Source organism: Grammomys surdaster, unplaced genomic scaffold (assembly GCF_004785775.1).
Source record: "Grammomys surdaster isolate TR1022 unplaced genomic scaffold, NIH_TR_1.0 191, whole genome shotgun sequence".
Lineage (NCBI taxonomy): Eukaryota > Metazoa > Chordata > Mammalia > Rodentia > Muridae > Grammomys > Grammomys surdaster.
This window is the reverse complement of record NW_021604636.1, coordinates 13,814,774-13,836,748: the sequence shown is the minus strand read 5'-3', so window position 1 is coordinate 13,836,748 and position 21,975 is coordinate 13,814,774. Positions and strand designations below refer to the sequence as shown.

Below are 21,975 nucleotides of genomic sequence, written 5' to 3'. Positions count from 1 at the left end.
GAGGGAATCAGGAAGAGGACAGTGATTGGGATGTAAAATAAATAAATAAACAAATTAATAGGAAAAAGTAAATAAAACACCCCCCAAAGAAAAGTGTATATTAATTCCTGTTGTGTTATTGCTTTTTGTGCCTTTTGAGGCTTTTCTATTTCTCTATTGCTTAACTACTGTTCTAATTCCAGTGGCCTTTATTCTTTTCACCTTGTGGATATGTTTGTCTATTCACTCCAAAGGGGTTCCTTCATATATCTTCCATAGAGCTAGGAATTCTTTCAGTCTGTTTTTAATCATAAAAAGTTTTTCATCCTCCTTCAATTGTGATGGATGGTTTCGCTGGTATAGGAGTATGACTTAGTAGTTGTTATCTTTCAAGGTTTGAAATACATCATTCCAAGGCCTCTTGATTTTTGAAGTTTCCGTAATAAATATTTTGATATTCTAATGTACCTGCCTTTATATGTGGCTTGGTGTTTCTTTATTTTAGCTTTCAGTACATACTCTTTGTTCTTTACATTTAGTGTTTTGATTATATTATGATGAGGGGCTCTTTTTTTTGTTCTTGTCTGTTTTGCATTCCAAATGCCAATTGTTCCTGCATGGGCATTTGTTTCTCTAGATTTCGGTATTTTTTTTTTTTTTACTATGGTTCTATTGGAAATATTTTCACGACTTTGACATATTTTCTTCTTCTTTTGCCTATAATTCTCTTTTTCCTCTTCACGGTTTTCTTTATATCTTATATGTCATGTTTATGCACTTCTATTAATCTATCTTTGACACTGACTGAATGTCTACATTTCTCTATCTTGTCTTTAAGTCCCAGTATTCCATATTTCCTGTGGTTCATTCTATTGGTGAGCCTTTCTGTATAACTTTTTCATATTCTGAATTTTCAGTTTGTCTGTTTCAATATTTCTCTTTATTAAATTTCTTTTCTATATTCACTATTGACTTTGTTGCTTCACACAGCTGTTTGTGTTGTCTGGGAATTTCCTCAGGAGTTTACTTTGATTCTCATTTATTTCTTTGAACATAGTTACAGACTTTTTTTTTTTTTTTAGTTTTTTGGTATTTCATTGAATTCATTCTTGTTGGATACCATTACTAGGGGATTTGTCATTTTGGCGGAGTCATGTTGCCTTGTTTTGTAGCTTCCTGTGTCTTTGTCTTGTGACTTGTCCACTAGGGTTATGCCGTTTAATAACCCTTATTCTTTCCATGGAAGTGTTTAGAATCTTCATGAAGGGCTGAGTTATAGGCATGGTTCAGGTATCACTTTGCTCTCTAGACTGGTGTTCAGGGCAGCAGACTTAGCTCCCCAAATTCTGCTGAGAGTAAAATACTGGCTGAAAAATAATTATTACTGAAGGACACCAGCAAAATATAAAGAGGAGTTCATATAGAAAAGTGTACACCTCAAGTCTAGTCATTATAGGAAGCAAAGGGGCACCAAGAGCGTGGTGTGGACCAAGATGTTTGGTTCTGGGGATGTGGGAAAAAGAGCAAGACTAGCTATCAGTACTAGGTTGATAGAATAGCAGAAGAGGGAAACGTAAATGTAAACGCCAAACAGTAAAGACAAGGGAGGTGAGTGAGGCAGTTTTGGCTAAAGGTGGAATGAAGGGGAGGTAGGGAGATGTGAAAAAATGCCGTGCAGGTCTCAGGAGGCAGAGACGAGACACGGGGATGATATGAACCAAGCTACCTCATGTTTTGGGCAATGTCCATCAAAAAGAAGATGAAAAAGGAAGGAGTAGAGAGAAAGGGAGGGGAAGCAAGCAGGACAGACCCAGTCTGCTAAACTGACACTGATATTAAGCAAGGACTAACTGTGGCGGTGAGAACTGGCTGGGGTGTAGAATCTGATTGCAGCTCCAGCTGAGTACTTGTTGGATACCCTTCTTTCAACATTGCTTCCCAGATGCCTGTCACTTCTCTTCAATGTCACTTCAAGAGGTCAAGTCACAGATGGTGCTCACACTTCTGAGTGGTTCTTTTGGAGCCCCCCAGCTGTATGCCACTTGGAACTGTGTTCTCCTACAGACTCTGGCTGAAAACACGTCTTCACCTCCCTGAGTGCCACATGGTTCTGATTTAGTTTCTCTCCCAAGTTTCAGCACACAGTCCAGTGACACTCCCTCTGAACTTCCTCAGAGTACGTTATTTATGGAAGGTTCACCCCACCCACCCACCCGTGCTCAAAGCTGCTGACTCAGCTGGAGTCTTTAAAAGATGAACTCTTGCTGTGTCTCTGATTGAACCCTGAGCAGACAGGTTGTCCTGGAGTCTCTACAACTTTTATCTCTCTTCCACATCCTGCTCTTATTCTCTGTCTTGAAACTGTCTGCTACTGAGTGAGATAACAGGTCTCATGTTCTGAGACTGTCTTAAGTGTGAATCCAGTCACTTCCTTCTCACTGGGGTCAAAGTGGCTCCTAGACCTGCTGATCTTTCTACTACAATCTCCTTTTCTTGTTAGGATTTTCAAGTTTCCCATTCACTTTTTTACTGCACTGAAATTTTAGCCCCTACCCACCTGGTCTGATCATTGTTATTCAGCTTCCTTCACTTGGTTTCTCTGGAGAGTACAGCAGACTATGCCTCCATGTTGTCTGCCGTCTTGGATCCAAATAATTCTTTTTTAAGAATACTTATTCATGCTCTTTGTGGGGGAAATGAATAGTATGGAAATGCCAAAGTCTCTCATCAGAGTTTGAATATCTCAATCATGTCGCTATCTCTGTTACTAAAAGAACCCGAATAGGGTTGTTCGTTGCGACCTGAACAGGTTGTTTCCTTAGGAAGAAAACAAAAAGGAACACATCTGTTAATGTTAACTTTTCATAATTCAAACACCTGGAGTTAAAAGTTTAATGATAACAGATATGGGTGGATAAATAGTAAGCAGTTATCAGATTGATTCCTAGAGCCTGTTGAAACCTGCAGTGTGGGTCTAGTCCTGAAACCTAGTTCATCATGGAGTATTTGGCTGGATGACTGAGCACAAGGGGTCTGGAGGCCACCGAAAGACTGGGTCAGCTCTTTGATCTGAAGTGGTCTGAGTTGTGCTTTAGGGACAGATCAAGATAGCTCCCTGGGCCCTGGATAGAGCAGACCATCTGAGAGCCAGACTGAAGTTCCACATGATGTTTCCCTAGAGTTTTCTCGGCAGACGTCTTTCCAGGATGAGCATGATATAAGACTTGGGGAAACTTGGGAATGAATATCATTTTCCAAAATGGAAGTTAGTCTGGTCCCACAAACCTCCCTGGAACTTCCTTTCCCCCTAAGTAAATGAGGAAATTGAGATGGGATTTTTCAGTACGAGCTCTTGAGAACCTTCATGTTACAGCTGCTGTCTCAGAGGAGGGGTCCATTGTCAGCAACTGTGGGAAAGTCAAATGCTGTGACCTCCTCCGTTTGCAGGCACATTGTCTGTCATGACTCCAAGAAGCTGAAACTCAATGTCAAAGAGACCTGGCTCTGTTTCACCTTCAATGTCTGAAAATTGGCCTGCCATGAAACAATTCTTTCAAGTAATATTGTCAAACCATGTCCTGTAGCTGTGCTTAGTGAGTCTCTTTCCACCTTGATTAAGTCTGGGAAGAAAGGCTCAGATTCCTGCCCTCCCTGCTCTGAGCCACACGCCGTTTATTCCGTTTACATTACAACTAACTGTATTACTCTTGGACATCACTCTTCTCCTGCTCTGAGACTCATTTTCCTCATGTGTAAAATGAGTGAGTTGCATAAACCCTTGGACTCTGCCATTGCATGAAATATCTCCCTGTGAGGGAGGCTCACTTCAGAAACTTGGCCTCACCACTGCCCTGAGGCTGATGAGTGACAGGCACCACAGCTAATCCTCCATAAATAGATGTTCCATAGCTCAGGTCTCAGGATGAATTTATAGCTGGAGATTGACATTTAGTAACTTTCAAACAGGACCAACTTGACCTCCAAGGAAAAAAATAGTTTTGACTGTCTTTAAACCATCATTTTACACATTGCAAAGCAGTAGTATGTATTTTATTTGAGAAACATATAGCCCTGAGTTTTACTTTAGCTATAATATTTTAAATATCTAGAACTAATTAATACCTGGTGAAATTTCTCAGGACAGGAAAATATCTAAGAGAAATGTCAGTGGGCCTGAAAGTTACAATTGGAGTCACTGGGGCCAACAATGAGTTTTAACCTGAAAAACCTCTGTTTCTTTTTTCTTTCTTTTTTTCTTTTTCTTTTATAAATTGGATATTTTATTTATTTATATTTCAAATATTATCCCCATTCCCGGTTTCCCCTCTGCAAACTCCCTATCCTATCCCCCCTTACCTTGCTTCTATGATGGTGCTCACCCACCCACCTACCCCAACTCCTGACTTCCCGCCCTAGCATTCCGCTATACTAGGGCATCGAGTCTTCACAGGACCAAGGGCCTCTCCTCCCATTGATGCCAGATAAGGCCCCTTCAGCTCCTTCAATCCTTTCCCTAACTCCTCCATTTGGGGGTCTCTGTGCTAGGTCCAATGGTTGGCTGCGAGCATCCACATCTGTATTGGTCAGGATCTGGCAGAGCCTCTCTGGAGACAGCTGTATCAGGCTCTAGTCAGCAAGCGCTTCTTGGCATCCACAATAGTGTCTGGGATTGGTGTCTGTGTGCAGGATGGATCCCCAGGTGGGGCAGTCTCTGGATGGCCCTTCCTTCAGTCTCTGCTCCATTCTTTGTCCCTGTATTTCCTTTAGACAGGAGAAATTCTGGGTTAAAATTTTTGAGATGGGTGGGTGACCCCATCTCTCAGACAGGAGGCCTCTGGATATGGTCTCGACAGGTTCTCCCTCCCCTTTGTGGGGTATTTCAGCTAATGTCATCCCTGTGGGGTCTTTTTAACTGTCTATAAGAGATGCCTTTGTACATGATTAGTACATTTCTTGATTAGTTATAGATGTGAGTATTCAATCACCATAAGAGTTTAACAAATGATAGAACCATCTGGTTTCTCTCTCATTTTTCTTAAACTCTGAATGGTAGCAAATGAATATCATTCCAATCAAGCTCAGAGTGATTCTGAGGCTCCAGAGACTAGGGAGCCCGAAGTAGAATACAAATCCAATTTAGATGCCCAGGAGAATATAATTCCCAGGGAAGAATATTTGATTTTGACTGTAGATTTGTGTGCTTCCCTGATTTGTTAATTTTTCTCATTCTTATGACCAAGTTACCTGACAAGAAGCAGGTATTTAGAAAGAAAAAGAGATATTGGAGCTGAAGAGATGGTTGAGTATATAAGAGCCTGGGCTGCTTTTCAAAAGAACTTGGGTTCCATTGCTAAAAGATGGCTGCTAGTAATTGTCTGTGACTCCAATTTCAGGGAATCTTACCTTGTCTTCTGGCCTCCAAGGGCACACTGCACACGCAAATGGTGCACAGACATATGTACATGCAAAACACCTATACACAAAAATTTTAAATTTGTAAACCATGCTTTAAAAACAAAACCGTTATTATGGCTCACAACTCTAGTAGATACAGCCTGTTCTAGCAGAGAACACAGGAAGTTTGAGGACACTGGCCACACAGTGTCCACAGTGAGAAAACAGCAGTGACTACCAGTCTTCAACTTCATTTCTCTATTTAGTTTGGAATTCCATTAAGGCAACAGTGAAGATTAATTATCACACCCCTAAGCTCATATTTTGGAGCTGTAACCCCTAATGGGATATCAGGAACTGGGGCTTTGAGGTAGTTGCATTCAGATGAGCCAGTGAGGCTGTCGGTTCCTCATGACAAGATTACTGTACTTAGAAGAAAGAGACTACTTGCTCTGCCACATAAGGACACAGTGGGAAGATGGCCACCCGTAAACCAGGAGGTTTATGGCTAAGTTTATGTTGGCTCTTGGCCAACACGGAACCCACTGGCGGATCCTAGACTTCTCCTGAACTGGGAGAAATGCATTTGTATTATTTGAGAGACTGATTCTACACTGTCTCAGAATAGTAAGAAGTACTGACTAAAACACTAATTAATTCCCTGAGGAAAGATACCCATTGAAAAGAAGCAATTGTGAGAAGCTTAGAAGACTAAATTACCATAGAAATGTGCTCATCTAAAGTAAAGAACTGAAGCAAACCCTTGGGGCCCTGCTCAGTATGAATCATTCTGCTTTTTAGATAGACAAAACAAAGCAACAGCAGCAAACAAAACCGACCATTTACAAATAAAAACCTTCCCTACATGCAGCAATCACTAACTATACTGATGTCCTACTTCCAGAGGCAAAATGCACCTGACACACCTGGCACCCTTAGAATACAAAGGGAGTCCTTCCTCCTACCCTACTTCCACTCACCCAGTTGGCTTTCTCTTTCTCTAGATGCCCAAGTGGGAAAGAACACGGAATCCCATGCCCTTTGCTGCTTTATTGCTGGCACCCATTGGCCCAGATCAGGATCCTTGTCAAAAAAGCATTACTGGTACATGCTGGTTTATTTACAGAGTCCCTTTGGATCTTTGAATAGATCCAATCCATCTAAGGCATTCTGCTCATCGAAAGCCAGCATCTGTATCTTAGTGAGCAAGGCTCTTTGCCCAGGATCAAGGTAAGCTACTATGGAGTAAATAGAAGAACAGACATCCCAAGGAGTTAATATACCTTCCCTGTTACCCAGTGATGGTGCCCAAGAATCAGAGTATACACCCCAGTTCCCTTGGATGGGATAATTTGAGACCTGTGCTTTAAATTCGTCCTGTGTTAGTTAACAATGTCCTTCTCATTCCTATGTAACATGCTGTTTCTTCTGGAGCTGGCTGTAATACTTTTAAAATTTTTGATACAGTCTATATGTAGTTCAAACAGACCTCAAACATAATCCTCCTGCCTCTGCTTCCTGGATATCAGGATTGTAGGCATATGCCAGCATACCCAGATACCTGAACTTGTTTTCTTTGTCTCTTATTATGTTTTAGATTTCTAAAAAGATCCAGATATAAAGTAGGAAGGGATGAAGAGATAGACAATAAGCCTCAAAGGGAAGGGTGGCAATGTCATTTAAAGCTTAGGATATTCTCTGTAAAAAGATGGAGGAGTCCCCCCAGTGAAGTGGAAGTTTCTGGATATGTCAGATGATACAGACGCACGTGGTATTTTGCTAAGACAGACTCACATGGTTTTGCTGAGGCAAGACCTTTGAGAGGACATGTGATGTTTGGAGAGAGCATAAGTAGGACTCAACAGACAGTGATGGTATGTTTGCATAGCTAGCCACGCAATGCTTCATTGGTCTCACATCTTCATCTTCACTGACCTTCGCTTTGTTGAGCGAGGCACTGCAGAGAACTTCTGACCTCTGGTCGGTGGCTGGTCCTGGTCGCGCCACTGATTTTTGCTGATTGGGTGGCAGAGGACTGGCACTGTCTTCTAGATGGTACCACTGCTGCTGATTTAGTTTGCTATCCTGACACTGCTGAACTGGACTGCTGGTATCCTGACAAAGAGAGACTGGAATAACCCCAAGGAACTACTTCTACACAGGTTCACACCCCCATGTCTTATTTACCATATTTTCTCTTCTACCTTTGGACAGTGGACTAAAGGGGTCGAAGCATTTGATAACTCTTATTAAAAGTAGGTTTTTAAAAAATCAAAGCCAAAGATCTTATTTTAAACTCTCCACAAAAGAATTTAAGTCTCTGTTTAATATTCTCAAGAGAGATGTAAATCCTAATTTCCCTCAACAATTAATTGACAAAAGAGAAGTAATCTCACAAAAAAGTAGAAGAAGCTATTATTAATCAATAAATTATAACAGTCCTTTGATAAAAGAGATTATTAATATAGATTTATATTTCTTTAAATAGTGGCATCACTGAGACCAATAAAAACTATGCCACAGCTATGTAGAAGGACCCTCTTACCCTTAAAGGGAATGGCCCAGACCCAGTTCTCTTCTAGAGAAAGATGATTGCTGGTACAAGAATTGGTTTTCAGCCTCTCCATGGTTGTCAACCCTACTTCCTCTCATCTTGGGACCATTGATTGGGTTACTTTTGCTTATTTCTTCTGGTCCCTGGGCCTCAAATAGGCTGACTAACTCTGTGAAACAACCTATAAGTAATTTGGTAGCGAAACCTATTCAGATACATTATCATAAGTTAGCTATGGAGGACCACGAGACTCAAGATGAGGTTGTTACTTTATCCAGGGTGTTCCCAAAACCCATCTCCACCCAACCTAAAAGAGGGAACTTCTACCCCTAGACCAAGCAGAGAAGGGCCACCCAGAAACCCCCCCCCCACTGGCGATATGAATTCTTGCTTAGGCTGTGAGGCTAAGCACTGCAAGGGAATATAAATAAGCCTGACTGCATAGGGGTTGATGTCAAAAGAATCCCCTCTCCAGGAAAAAGACATCGGGATGGGTATGGCCCTCATGCCTCAGTGGACAACGACAGGGGTACTGGAGACATTACAAGGTCCCCTTCAATTACTGGAGGTCAGGCCTCTATCCCTGCCTTCACGAGATTAGAATCACCACAGCCCTTCTATACTTAGAGAAGGGAGGAGATGTCAGGGGCACCCCTGCTTATACACTGAAGGCCTAAAATCAGTCATAAGCCTAAAATCAGCAATAGGCCTGTCATACATGTATACTAACACCAAGTCTTGGGTCTCTGTGGAAACACACTGAAACAGATGGCTATAAGCTATTGTAAACAGGCAGCTTTTGTGGAAATTTACCAGCCTGAGTAGTCATAGACCTTGTAAATAGGTAGCCTTGGAAGATAATACCAACTTAGATAAGGACAAGTGAATCATAGGCAGAGTCACAGTGACCTGTCCCCTGAACCTTCACCCAACCGATACCCTGTTCTGAAAGATATCTGTATTCCCCCTGAACACGCACGTTCCAGTGTCATCCCCTTCCCCATGTCCTGCCTTTTTGTGTTTATAACCTCTGTGTGAATGAGTAAAAATTATGATTTGAAAATAAATAAATATAAAAAAATCAAAATCAAAGCCAATACTCCAGCTTTAGAGGAAGGAGAGGTCATCTTTAGATCTTCAGGGATCGAAAGGCAAAGATCCATCCATGGCTTTATAGTTAGCTTTTTCCACAGCATCAGTGTTCCAGACTCCTCTGCCTCCTGCACCATCCACTGCACTGATTGAACCATTTAGGGGGAAAAGCTCAAGGTAGAAATACATCTAGAAACCCGTTACCCTCTGGAGGGAGTCTAATCAGACCGAAGACTTTTCCCAATGGTCAGCTTCAGAGTTTTACAGAAGAGAGGATATCCATGAACCACCTCTGCAAAAATACAACTGACACAGAACTTCAGTAGCATGGTACCAGAGTGTAACACCACAAGGGCTGTCTGGTAGCTATCGATTCTTGCTAGGCCAAAGTTGGCCAACTTGACTGTCCCACTACTTTTTACTAGAACTTTCTCTGGGTTGGGTTCAGGTCTCAGTAAATGATACAACTTATGTGCTAGATCTGCACATCAGATCTGTGATGGTCTCAAACAGTACCTTGTCCAGATACATTCTGTGGTCCTGGTCCCTATGCACAAACACTAGGGTCACCTTGATCTCACAGTCAGATTGAAGTAGCACAGACCTCCATCAGCTGGACATTGGGACACTCAGAAACCTGCAGGCTCCTCAGTGAGGCTACTGAATGAGCTGTGCTAATGGGAAGGTCTCCTCATCTTCCTCCTCCTCCTCATTTTCTTCCTCTTCCTCATCCTCTATTGAGGAATGTTACAATCATGATGGCCACAATAGCTTAGGGAGCCATAATCCTTGTTAATCATAATCCTTTTCAACTGCCCCATAGGCACCAATAACAACTTCATCTACTGGTTCACATCGAGGGGTAGGTAGCCATTCTTGAATCAGGGAATGCCTTTGCAACTGGCCAAGAGATATTGGGTAGAGGGCAACCTGTGGCTTGATCCTTATATGGGCTTGATCATAGACACAGGCTGCTAGAACTGTCCCTTCACCTGGACTCTCATCATGTGACCAGCCACCAAAGAGGCAACCAAACCTAGAGGGAATGTTCTTTTAAGCAAACCTAACATTTTTTTTTTTTAACATTCTGGGATCCACGCAAGTACATTGTTCATGATTAGCAAGTGTGACCTACCACTTGAGCTATAGCCTCAGACCTGTCTGTGTTTAATTTAATTTTTAAAAATTATTCTTGTCTGTATTTGTGTGCTTGTATATAAGCACACCAGCATGCCAGGATGACTTGGAGGAGTCAGTTTTCTCCCTCCACCATGTGACTCCTGAGATCGAGGTCAGGTGGTCAGGCTTGGTGGGTATATACCTGTACACACTAGACCATCTTGCCAGCTCTGCATTTTGTAAATGATGTGTGTTTACTACCATCCACTGTAATCCAGATGAACCTACTCCAAGACAGTGTCTCTCCCAGAGCCATTGTATAGCCCAAGGAAGTAACAGTCTCAAAGCCAGAGACATATGGCTATAACCCAACATCTCACCATGATATGTTCCTCAGAAGGCCACCTGAGTGGCCAGGTCATTGTCTTTAATTAGTGTGCTGTCCCCACTACCTAAGTCACCTACAGTGTTTTCTTCCATTTTCAAAATCATCTGCCGTCTAAATACACCTACAAGTCACACCCAAACCTACCTACACCACTGTTCCGCATTCCACATGACTGTGGCTTTCGATTGTGGTCTCAAGGTCAGCAGTGTTTGGGTGGGGGTGTTCATTTTTGAGACAAGTTCTCTCTTCATAGCTCAGGCTGGCCTGGGCCTCTTGAAGTTCTAGGATTACAGGTACGGACCACCAGGACATGCAGCAACCTATCTTTAACAACCTTCTAATTGACTCTGGTACATACCCTGGCTCAATGGTAACTACCCTGGGAAGTTCTTTCTCTCTGTTCTCAACCTGACTGCAAAACTCCCTCACCACTCGCCATATTCACACAGGCAACTGTTACTGGCAGATTTGGCAAAAACCTAGCACTGCTTCATTCTGGAACTTTCTCACACCACTTCTTTTCTTTCTTCTTTCTTCTTCATCTCTAGTCTTCCTCCTACTATTCACAATTTTTATTTAGACCAATCAAGCCAATCAGTATTGTTCACTAGTATTACCAGTGTGGCTACCCAGCCGGTGTCTCTAAATCCAGGCTTTCTGTCTTTTCCCACCTATCAGCTGCAAAAATTCTCTACCTAAAATGCAAATTGGGTCCCTCTAGTGCTTCTCAAAGTACTCGAAACATCTGTGTTAACAGCCAATCTGATGTCTTTCAAACAAGCAATAGGCATGTACAGAGTAATCTTCTAAGGTAGCATCAAGACTTCAGGGGATCAAAGCTCAGAGCAATTTGGGGTGTCTCATGAAGAGAGAATGAAGAACTGTCCTCTTTCTTGGGATCTGTCAGGCCACCTGGCTTCTAAATCCATCTACCTACTATCCTAGCTTACAAATGTATTAGGCTTCTAAACTCTTAGAGATATATTGCTATTGTCTTAGTGTTATCTGTTCCCCAAATTGATAGCTTGAAATCTAGCTCCATGTGAGATTATTTGGAGGTGGAGCCTTTGGGAAGTTAAGGTCTTCACATGTGGGATAGTGCACTTACAAGAGAGGCTTGAGAGTGTCTCTACCTTGTGGCGTTACACCTAAAAGATGGCCCTCTAGTAACCAGAAATGGACCTGCAGTGGATACCAAGTGTGCTGGCATCTTGGTGTTGGACAGCCAGCCTCCAAAATTATGAAAAATAAAATTGTTTACAAGCTGCTCAGTCTGTGATATTTTGTTATGGTTGGTCAAAAGAGCCAAGACAGAATCACAGTGGTCAAAAGTTTTACCCCTGGGTCAGATCACCTACCTGTCTGGAAGTATCTTAGTTAATTTTCTATTTCTATTGCTGGGATAAAACACCATGACCAAGGCAATTTAAAGAAAGCATTTAACCCAGGGGCTTACAGTGTCAGAAAGGTATAACCTCCAGAGCTTGGAGCATGGCAACAGAAAGGCAGGCACAGTGCTTGAGCAGTAGCTCAGAGCTTACATCTTGAGGCACAGCAGTGAGGCAGAGAGAGCTAATTGGTATGGGCTCTTGAAACCTCAAAGCTCAACCCTCCAGTGACACACCTCCTCCAACAAGGCCACAGCTCCTAATACTTCCAAAACAGTTTCAACAGTTGGGGACAGAGTATTTAAATATATGAACATTTGGGAGTCATTTTCATTCAAACCACCATGGTGGTGACCTGGCTTGGCAGAGATGCCAACTGGGTAAGCCTGCCAGCTTTGTGCTTTGGATTTCAACCTTAGGAGGTTAGTTGTACCTGCCCCATAAGGATTCTCAGGGGATATTTCTGTTCTCATTTCTCTCTGTTACCAGTGGAGAATATAGCATGACAACCATTACAGTGGCAGACCACTCACAACAGTCAGAAGAGCCATGCTGGCCTAGTGCCCTCTTGAGTCATGAGACATGAGCACACAGGCCTGACTGTGGAGCTCACTGCTGTAAATAGCAGCCACCTTTGGCTGTCCAGTAGCATGTCCACCCTCGGACAAAGATCAAGCAGGACATAGATGAGAGAGGACAGAGGACAGGAGGGTGCTGGTCTGAGCCAGGAGTGGGAGAACAAAGCAAGGGAGAGGGCAGTGGGGGTTATCTCAGCAGGTAGAGGAAAAGAACCAGGACATTGCATTATAAGTGGCTTCCTTCCAAGCCAGGGACAAGGGCCCACCTCCAAGGCACAAAGAACCTTGAGGGTATGTGTCCAACACAATGACTAATGAGGCATATAGTGGCTGACAAACATAAACCAAGGGACTCAAATTACCATTCATCTGAAGTTCAAACTTCAGACCCCACTATTGAGAGTACACTATCAATCATAATGGTTCAGTTGCCTTTGTGAATCACAATAATACTTACATTATGCTGTTTTTGTGTTACAAGTGACTTTGCTCACTTAAGCCTTTAGAGTATTTCAGCAGTGCTTTACCCTTCTAGTCCTGTAGGAACAGTTTTAAAATATATTTTTTTCAGTAAGTCTATTTATTTACAGCTTGGCATCACACAGTCCAGGCTGGCTTCAAATCCTTGATCCTCTTGCCTCGCTTCTGAGTGCTGGAAATACAGTCATGAGCTGCCACACTCAGCAAAAGTCGGAGACCTTGCAAATAGAAGCTTAGCTAAGACAAGCCAAGAGCCGAGTCTCCCACAACTTTAGTGTTTCAAACTAGACCACAGAACACTGTGTCCCCAAAATATGTATGTTCAAGTCTTAGTTCGAAGGACCTAAGATTGTGGCTGTATGTGGTTGGACATTGGTTTGTTAAAGGTATAATTGGTTAAGAGGAAGTCATGCTAGGATAGAATGGCCCTTAACCCAGTATGGTTTCTGCTCTTACCAGAAGAGAGAGTCAGAGTGGACACCACACTGAAACAACAGGTTAGAGTGACACACCCAAAAGCCAAGGAACACCACAGATCAACAGCAAGTCTCAGATGCTAGAAGGAAGGAAGGAAGGAAAGAAAGAAGGAAAGAAGGAAGGAGGGAGGAAGGGAAAGAAGGAAGGAAAGAAAAAAGGATGGACAGAGAGGGAGCCTGGCCCTTCCAAACACACCATTTTAACTTTTATTTTTCAGAACTCTGAAGTAATACATTTCTGTGCAGTCAACACACTATGAGGCAGTTCACTGCAGCACTTTAAGGAACTGAGTATCCAGGTGACTTTGCCTGTATCTCCAGCTTCCACTGGTGGTCCAGGCACCTGCTGGAAGAGGCTTACCTACCTTGACTGCATTTGCCTCCACTAGGCTATGTACAGGGTGGGACCTATTCATCTGCTGCTCTACATAGAGGTTCTCTTTGTTGTAGGCTTGAGCAAAGGGATGGGTCTCTAAGAATGTTAGGGATCCACCCTGACTATGTCCACTTTTGACCTTTAGTCCATTCAGATTGAGCTACTTTCTCATTTAGTAGGTATGTGAATGTGCAAAGTGAGAAAGCAGGACAGCAGCAAACAGATCTGGAGAACACTATAGAGCCAGAGACCACAGTTGGCCACACTATGTTGGCCTCAGTGATTTCCATTACCTCAGAGACCTTAGCTCCGTCTTGTTGTTTGGAGTGTTATGGTATTATTTTGTTGTGGTGCTGGGGATTGAACCTTGGGCCTTGAATATGCTAGGGTATTCTATCAGCTATATCCAGCCATGCTTTTACTTTTTAGACAAATGTATTTTATTTTTGAAATACGCATATGCATGTGTGTTTGGGTTTGGATATGTGGAAGTGAGTGCAGGTGCCCATGGAGGTCAGAGCCATTGGACAGCCTTGGAGCTGGGATTACAGGCAGTTGAGAGCTGTCTGACATGGGGGTAGGGAGATCCATGGAAGAATGGTGTGTGCTGTTACCTGCTGAGCCATCTTTCCAGTACCTGTTTTGACTTTTTATTTTGATACAGATCTTGTTAAATTGCCCAAGCTAGCCTTGAATTATTTGTGCCTTCCAGATTAGTTTTGAACTTTCAGTTCTCCTGCCTCAGCCTCCTTGGATTACAAGTTTGTATGTCAAAGGCCCAATTTCTTAGGTGACTTTTTTAATAGACAAGTTACAGATATTGACTTTCCTTACTGCTTTCCCTACAAAACTAACCCTTGCAATTAATAATGACTTCAATGTTATGTTCACATTTGAGTTTATGGAAGCTGCAGTTTAATGTTCCTTCTTGTGCATACACTGTTACAGGTGCATGCATATACACATGTAAATGAATGATAGGTGCGATGTTGCCGACATCCTATGATTTGATATATTATACTCTTTACATTTATTGTAATGCAAGTATTACTACAAATGTAGCCAATTGACTGAAGACTGTCATTAAACATGTCAGTTATAGAAAGGTGAGGAACAAAAGAAGAAAGACAAAACAGAAACAAAGTCACTAAGTCTAAGCTTTTTCAGAAGTTTCAGACATTTAATGGTTTTCAAAATGTGTAACCTCAAAAGTACCCAAGTTAAGTTATTTCTAACAGAATAACCATAACTTAAACTTGCAGCCACCCATCAGCCACAGTTGTGAGGGCATCAGATAGAAAGAGTGACTATCTGATCACCATTTTGACTGAGAAAAGGATTTAAAAAAAAAGTTCTTGGGGCAGCTAGCACATATCAGTCACTGAAAGAGAAGAGTACCTTGCTACTTCTAAACTCACCCCTCTTGTTCAGTGGCCAGAATCCCTGCCTGGTGTGGTTTAAACAGTATGATGGTGGGAAATCCAGCAAATTTTGACCTTTGGGAATGTTCCTTGCAGGCACAAGGATCTCAGATACGATGCTTGTTTTTCTTTCTTTGAATGATCACTCAGGACAAACTACCTATCATGTGTTATGAATTTCAGTAGTTTACCAGGTGATTAGCTAGCTTATACTTTATACTGGTAGCCAACTTAATAACCTCAGCTTTGATACACACCTTATGTGAACCCCTTTTTTTTTTCTTTCTAACATTTAAAGATACTCTTGTTCAGGAGTTTTGTGACCCTAGTCTTGGAGTCCTAATGATTGCAAGGAGGTTCCATGATATTATTCTAGTAGAAGCTAACCACAGAAACATACCATTCCCTTTATATATGTTGGGGAAAGCAAGGCAGAGTCTGATTTTTTTTTTTAAGAATCAAATGTATTCTAGCATACACAATTTAAAATATATGTGCTCAGCGAATTTGGAATTACCCAGTGATATACATGGTATGGCTACACATAAATGCAATCAAGCTAGAAAGACCTCCTTAACAGACACTGCAGTGCTGGTATCTAGGGGCTGCCATTCCTTGTGACTTTTAGTATTCCACACAGTATTAGGGATTGGTTCTAATGCTTTGTCTTAATTTTGTTCCCAAAATCACACGGGACTCTGCACATCCAGGCGCTAAAAGTCCCTCTCCCCAACTGGTTTTTAATTAATCAATAACGAATCAATGGCCAGTGGCTGGTCAGGGTGAAAGAGGCAGGACTTTTAGGATTCCTGGGCAAGGGAAGAGGGAGAAGAATTTCTGCCCTGAGAGGGGCGTAGGACTGACCACACTGTGAAGGAGAGAAAGGTGAGATGGCTGATGTAGGTACAAAGGAAAAGTGGCCCCATTGGAGGGCTGCCCAGAAGGAAGCAGGGCAGCAAAGATAAAATATAGATTTAGAAAGTGTTAACTCAGGAATAGCAGAGGGAAGTTCGGACTAGCGAGGGAGGATTAGGACGTGCCCTTGAGCTAGCAAGGCATATTAAAAATACCACTGGACAAAGGGAAGAGAAGCCGGAGCTGCGGGCACCTTCTTGGCCCGCGGTGTCTCAGATTCATTCTTAAGGAACTGAGAACTTAATCTTCCAAAACGTCAAAAAGACCATCTTATGCCCCACCTCCCACCCCAGCTCCTGCAACACAAATGCCCAACACACCAGGGTTTGTGGGGTACAATCCATACAGTCACCTCGCCTACAACAACTACAGGCTGGGAGGGAACCCGGGCACCAACAGCCGGGTCACGGCGTCCTCTGGCGTTACGATTCCAAAGCCTCCAAAGCCACCAGATAAGCCGCTGATGCCCTACATGAGGTACAGCAGAAAGGTCTGGGACCAAGTAAAGGCTTCCAATCCTGACCTGAAGTTGTGGGAGATTGACAAGATTATTGGTGGCATGTGGCGAGATCTCACTGATGAAGAGAAGCAAGAATATTTAAACAAATATGAAGCAGAAAAGATCGAGTACAATGAGTCCATGAAGGCCTATCATAATTCCCCTGCGTACCTTGCGTATATTAATGCAAAAAGTCGTGCGGAAGCTGCATTAGAGTCGACAGAGACAGTCTCGAATGGAGAAGGGAGAGCCTTACATTAGCATTCAGCCTGTGGAGGATCCAGATGATTATGATGATGGCTTTTCAATGAAACATACAGCCACTGCCCATTTCCAGAGAAACCACCGCCTCATCAGTGAGATCCTCAGTGAGAGTGTGGTACCTGATGTGCGGTCGGTTGTCACAACAGCTAGAATGCAGGTCCTCAAGCGACAAGTCCAGTCTTTAATGGTTCATCAGCGGAAACTAGAAGCCGAACTCCTTCAGATAGAGGAACGACACCGGGAAAAGAAGAGGAAATTCCTGGAAAGCACAGACTCCTTTAACAGTGAGCTTAAAAGGTTATGTGGTCTGAAGGTGGAAGTAGACATGGAGAAGATTGCAGCGGAGATCGCACAGGCGGAGGAGCAGGCCCGCAAAAGGCAGGAGGAGAGGGAGAAGGAGGCCGCAGAGCAGGCTGAGCGCAGTCAGAGCAGCATCGCCCCCGAGGAAGAGCAAGTGGCGAGCAAAGCGGAGGAGAAGAAGGATGAGGAGAACATCCCGGTGGAGACAGAGGAGGCACACCTTGAAGACATGGCGGAGAGCCAGCAGAATGGTGAAGAAGGCACGTCTACTCCTGAGGACAAGGAGAGTGGGCAGGAGGGGGTTGACAGCATGGAGGTAGAAGGGACCAGTGACAGTAACACCGGCTCAGAGAGCAACAGCGCCACAGTGGAGGAGCTGCCCACAGACCCAGTGCCAGAAGACGAGAAGAAGGAGTAAATGTTGCCTTGTTTTATGTGACCTAAAACTTTTTTAAATGAAAAAAAAAATGTGTTTTTTGGTTTAAAAAAAACCACTGTGTGTGTGTGTGTGTGTGTGTGTGTGTGTACAGCCATTGAGTTAATAAGGCATATTAAAAATATTGCTCTGTGGGGTGTGTGTGTGTGTGTGTGTGTTTCATTCGAGAACCTAGAAAACTCTGGCGCTGGAAACTTAGAGCAGACTAACTATTCATACTACAACATAGCAGAGGTTGTGTCTCTGGGAGAAAAGGAGAAGGCCGTGTAAAGAGAATGCAGAGGCCTTAGGGACTCTCCATGACCCTTAACTGTCCCATGTAAACACAAACTCCAAACATGCCAGCAAACCGATATCCAACCCCATGCTCTCAGCTGAGGCCCAGGAGCTGTGTAGGAGGCATGAGATCCAAGGGCCTTGTGTTAGAAGTTTCTGTTACCATCAACTCTGGTGAAGTTCCTGGTGCAGACCCACCCACACCACTGTTCAGAGGCCAGCACATTGTGACCCCGTGTTCTCTCTGTGCTGGGAAAGCCATGACTACAGAAAGCATCCAGCTGCCTCCCTGAACACCAGGAGCCCCTTTACAAAGCTGATGTTCTCTTTTCTATTTGCTGGCTGGATTCCTGTAGACACAGATTCTTTGGTAATCTCAGGAAATAAAGTGGCACTTTTATTGCTATGCTTAACACATGTCAATGCACTCACACACGAATGTGCAGGTGCACACAATGAGGAGATAGCATCAATGCAAATGAGATCTGTGATATATATATATATATATATATATATATATATATATATATATATATATGCTAAGCATGTTCTAGAGCTGTGGACATCTCAGCAAGTAGGCCTCTGCACACAAGCCAGAGTATTGCTCTAGAAAACATCTTTAGAATGCCAACTGTGTGCTTCATGCAGGGCTGAAGACATGGTGAGGACTGGACAGAGTGACTGCTTGGCCTTTCATGCTTACGTTCTATCAAGCAAGGACAATCCACATCTTCAGGAGAGTAAGAAACAATCTAGAAGCACCGGGGAGACTCTGGTGGGGCTAAGCTGTAGCACTGTTGGATAAAAGAAGACAGAGGCTTCTCTCTTGTTTGAGGGAGATGGTTCTAGAAAAGGGAACCCGAGGTAGGCATGTGTTTGACTTATTCAAACAAGAAAAAACATAAGGAGCTGTGAGCAAGAGATAATAGGAGAATAGCAGGAGGGTCAGTCTGCCTTTGGAAGGTTTTGAGTCAGGGAGTGTTAGGAGCAGTATGGTCTACATGGAGAAACTCTGGAAGAGCAGTTACCTCAGAAGTCTGCTGTAAGAATTTTAATGATGACCAAAGATCCCATTATTACCACACAGTATAAGTTCAGATCCAAGCCTTAAATAGTACATAACTAAGAAGAAAGTCCTCCCTCTGCACAGCTCTCCTCCCTGTGCCCCACTGCCCCTCCTTTCTTAGGCTTCTGGGAAAGGAGAGCTGCAGAGGGATGAAACAGTCCATACCAGAGCTCCTACTTGGAACAAGTTCAGGTGAAGGAAAAGTTTAGCTCCCAACAGATCCCAGGTCAGGAGCAGGGCTAGGTGCAGCTGACTATTTGCATTTGCCCTTTGTGTTGGAGTTTGTTGTTCCAGCCTGCTTGTCTTCCTGTCTTGTGAATCAAAATATCACTTCTATTATTTGTTGCTTGCCACTGCAATTGCCCATGCCCTCCTGGAAATGACATGTCCTACCGCCTAAGCCACCCCAGCCACTGGGGAAGAAATTTGTGATTTTGCTTTCTAACACTGTATTGAAAGAACAACTTTCAGGGGCTAACATGGTGATAGTTTTCTCATAACCATTCACCAACTCTGCAAATCTTTTTGAAGTAGGTTGTGAGACAAATCCAAGGCCTTGACATTGACACTCTCTCTCTATCTTACCTCCAAGGGAAGGAAAAGAGAGAGGATGCACAGTTCTCTTCCTTTGATTCTGTGAATGAGAATGCACAGGAAGAACTGGAGTGTGTTCCTTTCCGTTATTCTGTCACCAATTTGACGTGTCCTCTGGGAGACTTGTCATACCCATTGGCTCCTCTCCGTACCCGAGAGGGAAGCAGGCAGGAGAAGCACAGATATTATTTTCCTGCTACCCACAGACTGAAATACAGACTGAGAACTAGAGTAAGGCTCACACTTCCATCTTTCTGCCCATCAGCCCAGTTCCTGCCCTTCGGGTTCATCTTCCCGATGACTGTGTCCCAATGCCCTTGACAGGCTTGTTGGCAGCTGTGGGCTGTGGGCCTGCTCTCCAGCTGGCCTGGATGCTCTTCCGATCACACTCACAGCCCTTTGCCTGCCCTGAAGCTCTGCTCCAACAGTAGAGGCTTACCACACCATCTGTTGTCTTGCTTGGGCTCCCTTGGTGGTGCCCACCAATTCTGACCTTTTGGCCATGTATTTATATCTTGGTTTATGACCTGTCTCCCTCTCAGTGACACAGGAACCTGAAATGGGGACCCAAGCATTGCTTCTTGTTGTGACACAGTTTCTGGAATGAGAAGGATACACAATAAACCCTAAGGGGGAAAAACAGGGTCAAGTTTATAGTAGCTACACAGCTCTATCTATCTATCTATCTATCTATCTATCTATCTATCTATCTATCTATCTATCTATAGAGAGATAGAGATTAGAGATTAGATAGAGATATAGATATCACACACACACACACACACACACACACACACACACACACACAAAATGAGGTTCAAGAAGGTTTAAATAGCCTCCAAGTCAACAGCAGAACTCAGGGCTGGAAGCCTAAAGGTCCCGGTGTCCTGGACCAGTGTTTACCATCAGCACTTCCATCTCTAGTTGCTTTGGGTGCTGAGATCTCTCTCTCTTTCTCCTTTTGCTTCTATCAACGCTGGCAAGATAGGGGAATCTGGGCTAAATTAGACAAGGACTTTGATCATCAAAAAGACAAAAACCCTAAGAGTGTTTCAAGGTGATCCAGCCAATATTGACACCAGCCCCTTTCTCCTAAATGCACTACCCATAAGACCCCATGCCTCACTTTGAGGGTCAGCATCACTGGATGATGCCTCTGACATGCAGCGATTTGTCTCCTGCAGATTCCTAACAAGCTGCTTTGTTGCACCTCTTCATCTTGAGTTAGAGCTGAGGATATATATGCTGGGTCCTAGAGAGACATGATGGAGGCTTCCTAGGATAACAGCTCACCTGCATGACTACCCTCTAAGATCTCCACAGACTGGATGGAACCCAAGGGCAAACACTTTCCCTCCTACACTAGATCACACATGATCACTGGAGGAGCTAGAAGCACCATAGAGATCATTGATAAAACTACCTCGAAAGGAAGGAACTCAATTGGAGCTCTGCAAAGATAGAGCAACATATACTCCAGCACTGCAGCAGAAGCTGGCCCTGAGCTTCCAGGCTATCTGCTATCCTTCCTCCTTCTAGCACACATGCACACATGTATGCATGCATGCATGCACAAGTGCACATGCACCCACCCACACCCACACATATGTGCACACACACACACACACACACACAAGCACACAAACATACAGTTGTATTGTTTGGTCTGGCAAACGTAGGCTTGAAACAAGGCAACAGAGACATACGTTTAGTGTTCCGTAGATGGTGAATTAGACAGACTCTGATCTGTTTCCAAGAGCAGAATGAGGTTCCATGGGACAGAGAATCACAAGAAGTCAGTAGACAGAGAATTCTAAACTCAATATTTGGGGAAAGGGATGGCTACGTTAACTAGACAGCTGAAAGAGCAGAAAGAGGAATGAACCTGAGGCACACACCTGCCTTGGCTAGCCTCAGATTGGCAGTGTGCCAGGGGAGAGCCAGACACCTCCATGGCCCTCTACCCTGACATTCTAAGACACTTTAAAATCACCTACTTCCTAAAGTCACTGTGACCTTGTGTTGATGAGGCCAGCTTTTACCTCTGCATCCCAAATGTACAGTACAGTAATATATATATATATGCATATTATATATAATATGTAACATGTAATATATATATTACTATAAACATGGAATTTACATTGTTTTTATAAATCACTCAGCTACAAGTAGTGTGCTTAGAGGGCTCTGTCAAGAATGTTCCCAAAACCCATGCAGCTGATGTCGAGCACTTGCTGTGTGTGACCTTCAGAGAGTTAGCTTTTCTGATGCTGTTTCCTCAAGTGAAATATGGAGACTAAAATAGTGTTGTTCCCTGCAATGAGTTCCTGTCAGCATTCTAATGTGTAACATAACACACCTAACATCCTTGCCAAGT

The 21,975-nt window shown here is 43.4% G+C and overlaps 1 pseudogene; it reads left to right on the top strand.

The window, feature by feature from the left end:
- Positions 1-16,404: 16,404 nt before the first annotated feature.
- Positions 16,405-17,641, top strand: LOC114622709 (annotated as a pseudogene).
- Positions 17,642-21,975: the final 4,334 nt, after the last annotated feature.